We start from the raw sequence: 9009 nt of genomic DNA, 5'->3' as shown, positions 1-9009 counted from the left end.
ATTCCCACTAGATTACCAATGCTAGGTTTGAATTTTGTTGGTGAGAAGAGGATGTTATAAGTGTACTGAATCTATCTGGTTTCCCTGGTTGAGAGTGAAAAATACTAGGTAAAAGAGATTGCAGAGCATTGAGTTGTCAGTTAAATGAGAAGTACCACACTCTAAAAATTTGATATGGACATTGCCAAGAAGGACAGCACCTATCTTTTGTAAGAATGGACAAAGATAGTCTTCTGTAATGATATCAGTATTCATTGTCAGATGTTTGTAGATTGTTCCAACAATAACATAGTCTATACCTCCGATATTAGCTTTGGTTTTTGTGTTTTTGTAAATAAGGGTGGTGCATAACCTGCAATCACAAGGTTTATGGAATGGGGTATACAAGTATTTTTTCGTCAAGTTCTTTAAATTCCTAACCTAATACTTTGAATGTGTACACAAAAAGTCAGTGTATTCATGAAAATGCTTATTTTGATGATTCCACAACTTTATGGGAAAATGAAAAATAAATTAGGTACAGTAGCCCTTGCTCCCACAAAATTTGGAGAAACTTAGTGGGCATGTGAAAATTCAGAGGCTATGAAGGCACTGTGCAATTCTTTCATCCTACTTGAGTGACAAAAAGATTTATTATGATATTATAACTTATACTATAACAAAGTTCAGGCCTTTCTTGCTTCCCCTACCAAACTAGGTTCAGAAAGACTTTAATTTGAATTTAGAAAAGCATAAAATTATACTAGAAGACGTGTCATTTATTACATCAACAAGGTAATCCAAGAATGGCTATCTATAAATCAATTATCATTCCATGATGACCACATTGACGGTGATCCTTTATTTTGATCCTTTACAGTTTGAACTCACTGCATACTTTGCAATCTTTCCAATTATGCAGGGAAAAATTTGGATTGCATGCTGTTGAGAGCTTAAGTATTCTACCTCTCTTTTACCACTGTCAACAGGTTTTTACTTCACATGCAAAAAAGCTCTCCTTAACTGAGAGCTTAATCCTATAAAAGCAGCTGGTACAATCGAAAGACCATGATCTGAGCCTAGATTACTTAGTAAAAGACTGAATTTACTGTTTTATGCTACAAAGCAATTTTGGATTTTCAAAATGACCATAAGACAGGGGGGGTGCTATTTGTAGCTTTAATAAGTAAGTGCATTTTTCCTGCATGGCATAACTTATATTTGTTGCACTTTTTTGACACAAATAAGTTTCTTTTTCCAGGGAAATGCTTGATCAGTTGGAATTCAACATTCACAATTTTCTCACAGACGGAAGTATGAAGATTTGAGTGATGAAGAAACAGGTACAGGTGTTTTGTTATAATATTGAGGTACCACTAAATTTTGACTCAGCCTAAGCTCGCTCTTCTCTTAATAGATTTAAAATTTACTTACAGTACAATGATTTCTATTGCATAGCAATAGGATATCCAGACTTTTTTGGACAGTCTCGTTGAAGTATTTTTATCTATGGTTTACGGTCTGATTTACCTAGATCCTGCATTCAAATCTGTGGATAAGTGATTGTTTGATGGTTGCAAGATATTATAACCTTAGGATGTTGAGGTTCTTTGACAAACAGTTTTCAATAAGATGATATATATTAATCACTTTAAGACTGAAAATGGCTTTAGAGAATTAATTGAAACTAGCATCATCTTAAGTAATCATCCAGAGCTGGTTGAACGGCCGTAAAAGTGGAGGGGCTGAAGGCTAAAATTAATCAAATTTTGCTAGGAAATTGAGAAAAAAGTAGATTTTGATAAAGCATCCCCGCTTTCCCCAAGCCTGTCCTCAGGAGGCAAATTTCAGCCTATAATAGAGGTCATTTCCTGTTCAAGTTGCACATTTTATAACACAGCTCAGGGGGGGGTCAAGCCTCAGGGTACTAAAGCATAGCCGGTGGGGTGGGTGTTTTTCCAAAAAAAATTTGATAAGTACCTGGGTACTTTTTGGGTGGGTGGGGAGCCAAGTTTGTTTAATCAAACAAGTACCCGGGTACTAATTGGGTGGGTCTTATGTGAATTTTCTTTGTAAAATAAGTACCTTGACTCAATTTTGGTGGGTACTGGTGAGTTTTATTTTGTTTTCAAGATAATTTAAGGGCTTTGAGACTTAAGTATTGTTAAAAACCTGTGACATTTTTATTCCATCATTGGATGGTTAAAAATAAGTTACTTCTAGCATAAAATTTGACACGAAGAACAAATAAAAACATGATTCTGCCATATAAAAATATTATCGATGAAAAGAAAGTTTTAAATTGTTTTATATTTTTGATGTAATATCAAAACATAAAAAGACCTGCCAAGAAAAAGAAATTTAGGGAAAAGTTTTGAAGTGAAAGTGAAAGCCAAGGTCCTGTTTTGTTTGTTTTGATCGAGCTCCATCTGAGTGTTTCCCTTTCCCTCTATTCTATTATGTTTTCACGTGAAATAGTGATGTAATGAACTCCTTCTGAGTGTTTATTTTCACTGATATATTTTCTCTCTCTCTCTTACATTTTTTCTTTTCTACTACAAAAACATTCGAAAAGTTTCCTAGACGTTCGAATCTTTTATCAGAAGCTTGTGAATCAGAAGCCCATAAGAAAGCAAAGCTCCTGAAGAGGCTTTTCCTGCGTTTTACTTGGGAAATAATATTTTGCCTTTTGTATACTGTAACTGTACAACATTTTGATGAATACCTAAGTCCTCATTTATTATGATTGCCGAGTAGCTAGTTAAGAAAAAAGAAACAATGTATCACTTGAGAACAAGGTTGATCTCTCAATGTAAACAGAGCACTAAGTACTTTCGAATCATATCATAACAAAACAAAGTGTTTGAACGTTCGAGAACGTGCGAGATAATGTCACCTAAATTCTGCCAAAATAGTCACATGGGCCAGATTTGTACACTTTGATACCACCAGGTAAAGTAGAAAACTCAAAAATTCTGATTTATATCCTATCTTGGCTTCTTTTATTTCAAAAGCTTTCTTACGTTATTACAGTATAGTTGGGGGTTTACTTCTTTATTCAGCTTTATTAAAAAAACCTGTTTAGAAACGTTCTTGTTTTTTTAGCCATTTTCGTATCATATTATTTTGTTTCTATTTACCACAATAGGTTGCTTGATTGCATGCTTTGACCTGATAATAACTTCTCTAAGACATTCTGGGTGGGCACTCACAACAAAGCTCAATGAAGTATAACAAATGGAGTTTAGATTAAAGTGTTACAGATTCTCGTTTTTAAAGTGAATTTTACTTGGGTCTATTGCAACTGGTTATATTTAGTTTATATTAGTTTCTTATTTTATGTTTAGTTTTGCTAATTTACTCTGGTTTATACTTTTTATATTTCCAGATATTTCAGAAACTAGATCTTTTGTTAAAACTGTTCTAAGATTTTGTAAGATTGTGAAAAAGTGCTTTTACATTGTTTTCATCTGTTTTCATGTTTAAAAAATAAGGCAATCAATATACCCGAATGTATTACTGTAAATTATGCCTGGCTTATTAGTTGGGCTAATAGTAAAGGAAAATTAAAATTAACGGTTATAAGGGTGGGTTTAATTTTGATGAGTGTAGAATTGAGAAAGATTAATAAGTAATAAATTTATTTTTTGTAGGTATAGGGTCTAAGAAGGAAAAGTCCTTAAGTACCCGGGTACTTTTTGGGTTGGTTTGGGGTCTAGAAGAGAAAAGTCCTTAAGTACCCGGGTACTTTTTGGGTGGGTATAGGGTCTAGAAGGGAAAAGTCATTAAGTACCCGGGTACTTATATGGGTGGGTGGTATGAGTCAAAAATTTTTTTAGATAAGTACCCTCTCTAGGCTATGCTTTAGTACCCTGAGGCTTGACCCCCCCCTGCACAGCTATATGATAAACAATAATGAGTAACATGTATCTCATTTTAAATTTTTGTCTCATAGGAAGAATATCAAAGTTGGTCAGTCAAAATTCACCAAGACGTCCAAAGTTTTAAAATTGATCGCAAGCAAAGAAAACAGCATGAAATTTCAAAAAATGGAAGCATGGTCACTAAAGAAAAAGTAAAGCCAGGACTTCACATCTCATCAAGGTCTCAGATAGTTTCATATAAACTAAATGAAGATCATGATGTCCAAAATCTGATTGATAAAATGATTTTATTGAAGTTTATCAGCTGTTTTGTTCTCTATTTATAATCAGTTTGAATAAATAAACAACATACCTCCCACCACACAATTTTCATCTTCCCACCAAGTTTCCATTATTATTACTAAGCAATTTTTAGATTCATTCAAGTGTTTCAAGGTATAAGTATTCATTTGCATTAACTTTAGATTCCAGCCTCCGTAAACCAGTACTCACATCAATATCATCGAAACGAGAGGGAGTTTACTTTCTATCGAACCATTACAGCGTAGACATAAAGGATGTTTAATTTATTGACTGGATACCATAGCCCTTGGTAATAAACATATCCAGGTACGACAATTAAAATCACGGGTAAATGTTTATATCTTTTCTAAAATGTATCCTTACTATGTCTCTTTTAAAGGTTTAAAGTTTTTTTCTATTTTTCAGAAGATTACTAAACAAAGGTCTAGTGTTTTTGTATCAGTGTACACAATTCTTGAACCATCAGTGGTAGTTTGTAGTTACCCTAAAGAATATTTTGTTTCTGGTCCAGCTTGAAAATTGTCTTCACCTGGCCGCATTCTTTATTTTTGAACTTTCCAAATTTTTCCAACTTTCCCATTTTAACATTTTCTACACACATAAGTGATCTAAAACAATCTTTCAACATTACAACTGTACTCCTTCAATCCCAATTTCACGGATTTTTCTTTTCAAATTTTAATTGAAATCTCATTTTTTTTAATAATTGATCAAAAATTTGATGTTTTTTTTTGACAACACATGAAATTATGAGAATCTTTTTGTGAGTATAAAAGGTTTTCCATTGTATTTTCCGATTCTTACATTATCACCAACTAAGGATTAAGCTGATGTAGGATTATTTTATTTTGTTAATAATACTTTCAATTTCATTTCTAGGACAATTATCTTATGGTCAGCAGTTGTCTTCGATGATGTCCCAATTAAAACAAACGTATGGTTTGACTAGAAAACCATTACAAACAGTGTGAAAGAACTATGATACGAGCCTCGCTTATAATTCATGATAACAGAAACAGTGTAAAGGTAACCTTGGTCTCTAATAATTTCAACACTATCATCGTATTCATCTTTATTGAACTACATGGGGTCTCCCAAGTTGACACACAACGTCATTTTCTTGGTTGTTCAACTTTTTGGAAGAAAATTCATATGCTGGGGAGTGACGTTTTTCTAGAAGATTTTATTTTCACTTATTGAAAATTTGTCCAGGAATGAAATTAATTTATTCTGATTTTATTTTTTTTAGATGAGAAAATTGTTCTTTGTCCAGTTTCGCCCCTCAAAATTCATGAAATGTTTGCTGCAGAATCAGAAGAAGTTGAAGAAAGAGCTGTCTGAGGGTAAGGAATTACTTTTACGAAATTGATTGTGCTATAAGAAATTAAATTGATTACAATATTTTGGTCATACTTTTTTCATGAAATCAATCTAGATGAATTTTGCATAAAAGGGAACTATGTTAAGATTCATCGCATGTTTGAATGACCTTAAAGGTCTGGAACGTTTTTTAAAATTGACTCTGAAATCTTTTTGTCTTTGGACTATTGGATGCAATTCTCTGTTAAGGTTGATAGGTGTATGAGAAATTTCACGATCGCAATGAATCTCGCTCAAAATTGATATAAAGATTAGAAAGTCTTCTCAAAGACAAAAGTGAATTTGCTATTTTAGAGCAACTAGTCTCGATTCCCCCTGATTTATTGATTCATTCAATTCTGTTTTGATTATTATTTTTGCTTATTACCTATAGAGGTTCACCTTGCGGAAGATAATGTTCTCATTCATCCAATATTTCTTCAAACTGTCCAATCACGGAGCTCTGCTCTTCCTATCATCCATCAGTCACGAAACGTCATCAGTCATCAAACGAGAAAAATCCTCAGTAAGCTGGTACGTTTCCATGGATGTTTTATAGATCATGATGTCTCTAGCTCTTATAGTGTCCTGTTTCATTTGATTTATATGAATAAAACGAATAATCTTTTAGATACATCACCCCCGGCTCCCATTTTACAGGTTGAACTAGCCTGTTTAAAATTATATCATCAAAAGAACTATAAACTGTTCCTAAAAAAGTTGACAGCCTTTACATTTCGATAACAGTGATGCCTCTTCGGAAAGACGCTTTTGAATGAATGAATTTAAAAGTTTGGAAAAGGAAGATGAAAAATTAAAATATTTCTACTGGACAGAAAATCTTAATTTATATTCTTCTGAAACTTTAGATTCCACTAAATTCAAACTTTGCCTGTTTTTGAATTGTCGTCTAATTGTCGTCTTTGGACGACGCTGGGATGGAACTATCTAATTTGAAAGTTATCATTTTTTCAGTAATATCTCTTATCTTATTTCAGCTGTACAATATCTCCACGCAACTCTTGTGCAACAATTGGAGGGCTATTAGTCCAGCATCTACCTCAGTGAAATGCGCATGATGACTTAATAGCTTGAACATAAACAAATCTTGCAATTCTTTCATTGATCACTCCTTCCTATTCACTACTTAACTAGGTAGGATAATACCTTTAAAACTTCCTCTACTAGTTAGGAGCCGCCATGACCAGCTGATAACTTCAAGTAAAATAAGACGAAAGCAAGTCCGAAAAAAACATCTTGGTTCCTTGTTAAGTACACAAAGAAAGACATAATGTTTGAATTTTAAAAAAGCTACGAAAATTGAGTTAGGAGCCAACCCTTAAGATCTACAATGTGATTGGTTCGAAATAGACTTTTTTTTGAGAGAAGACCACGACATGTTGTTGGGGGTACCATACCTTTGAAGCGACATGTTGTTGGGGGTACCATACCTTTGAAGCGAACATAGATTGAGAGTAGTTTGCACCCCCTTTGAAAAAAATATTTTTTAGGGTCTTTGCATGGGAGACGGGTACCAAAATCTGCCTAAAAAACTGGGGGACGGGAATGTAGCAGGGATAAAATAAGAAAGGGGGTTGGAAAATTATGGTCACTTTAATCATATAAAAAGGGGGTTAGACATTATGGTCAATTTAATCATATAAAAATGGTCACAGTCTGTTTTAAAGTAAAAATATGTACCTAAAAAAATATCTGCCTAAAAACTGGGGGATGGGAATGTAGGAGGGATAAAATACGAAAGGGGGTTGGACATATATTTTGTGAAATCTTTGGCTTGTTACTGTATAAATTTTGTACTCTTTGATCACATTGGTGGTGCACAGAGCGAGTTTCATCGAAAAAAAAAATTCTGTAAAACAGGGGGGAGGGGATAAAATTTCATTACAGAAGGGGGATGGGTATACGTGGAATGAAATATACCCAGGGGGTTCATACCCCTCTGCAAAGTATGTTGAGACATAGATCAATGACTTGTAGGCATCTGCGAAAGTCTACAGTTGAAGATTCAGAGTTACCCTGTAGGACAAGAGCTCTGTTGAACTTGTACTTGAATCATCCTTTGAATTGAAAAAAGCTCTTCCTCTACGACTCTCGGTCTTACATTGCTGTTATATGATCGTTTCCCTCCAGACCAGTATCTTCTTGAATCAACGATGATGAACCGTCTAACACGTCTTGGGACCTACATAGGTCAGTACACTTGCAGTCTTGCAGGTCCGTCATGTTTTGCCGTATGACCAGCAAGAGCGAATGGTCGGCATTGAACTACTTCGGATATCATCGGAAGTGATCAATAAACAAATTGATTCGTCTGGTGGTCTTTCCTCCTTTGATTGTAGCCCGCCCGCGCATCTTGATGTAAAGATCGTCAAGATGTTTTGTTTTTGCGACATTCAGTGACCATGATTCAGCACCGTAGAAGAGGATTGATTCATCACTGGCTTTAAAAATTTATGTGTTTGTTTGTTTTGAGATGGGCGCCCTCCATATTTTGAACTCATTGACACGTTCAATATCAATACCGTCTGACGAGTACAGTCAGTTTCGTGTCAGTCCATGGATTCAGGTGATTCATTCTTCGGTGCGTTGAGAAATAGCCCTACATCTTGACAAGCTCTTTCAACTTTTAAAACAGACTTTGTGCTGTTATTATTGTTCCCTCAAGACGGGTTATGTCGTCGTATACGTGATATGCTTAGTCTAGATCTGGAAGACGTTCTGTTGGAATACGGCTTCTTCGAACGACGTTTTAATGTCACTTTGTAGTCTAGCAAGCTAGACGACTAATTCAGACATAGTAGAAATAAAGCAAAAAGTAATGGAGGGAACAATTTTAGTTAGAACAATTTAGTTTAAATACAAACTACATCCAGTAACAATAATCGTATTATCATACAACTCCTATACTACTGTATTACACGCATTGTAAACGACTCAAGTCTAGTCACTTTGTAAATTAGAAGCGGTTCTTCTGTCTCTTCCTCTGGTATCATCACATGAGCAGATGTATTGTCGTGCATAATTTGGATGGCGTTTACAACTTGAGGAGGGATATCGTATATTTCGAAAATCAGAAACATTTTACTTCGGGCAATCGAGTCGAATGTTTTTCTGTCTATGCATGGTTTTACAGCAGCTTCTTTTGGTGATTCTTTTCAAGGATGCGACCAACAGCTAAAACATGGGCTTTCTTGTATTATTGGTCAAAGTACCTTATTATGAACAGGTCGGACACCGATTGTACACTGGGATAACGAGATAGCACGATAGTTGCCAGTTTCCCAAGTTTTAGGTCGATTTCCAAAGAAAGTTTGGCTATAGAAATGGTGTAATCTTTTTTCATTAATGGTAGTTTCCAGAATTCAGGAGGGAAACCGTTTAGACCAGGGCCAGTTCGAAGAATACAACACTGTGGGACTAAAAAGTTAATCATGTTGACCAAATCCCAGGCGTCTTTTGTGTC

General features: G+C 34.7%; 1 long non-coding RNA gene across 1 annotated transcript; it reads left to right on the top strand.

The window, feature by feature from the left end:
• Window positions 1-1238: 1238 nt before the first annotated feature.
• LOC136820354 (uncharacterized) lies at window positions 1239-5164 on the top strand. The gene is made up of 4 exons (XR_010848568.1): window positions 1239-1322; window positions 3935-4083; window positions 4328-4472; window positions 5046-5164. It is a non-coding gene; the product is annotated as an uncharacterized lncRNA (long non-coding RNA).
• Window positions 5165-9009: the final 3845 nt, after the last annotated feature.

This window comes from Clytia hemisphaerica, unplaced genomic scaffold (genome assembly GCF_902728285.1).
Source record: "Clytia hemisphaerica strain Z4C2 unplaced genomic scaffold, Clytia hemisphaerica genome assembly, whole genome shotgun sequence".
NCBI classification, from domain to species: Eukaryota; Metazoa; Cnidaria; class Hydrozoa; order Leptothecata; family Clytiidae; genus Clytia; species Clytia hemisphaerica.
The sequence above is the reverse complement of the archived record's forward strand: the minus strand, read 5'-3'. Positions and strand labels throughout refer to the sequence as shown.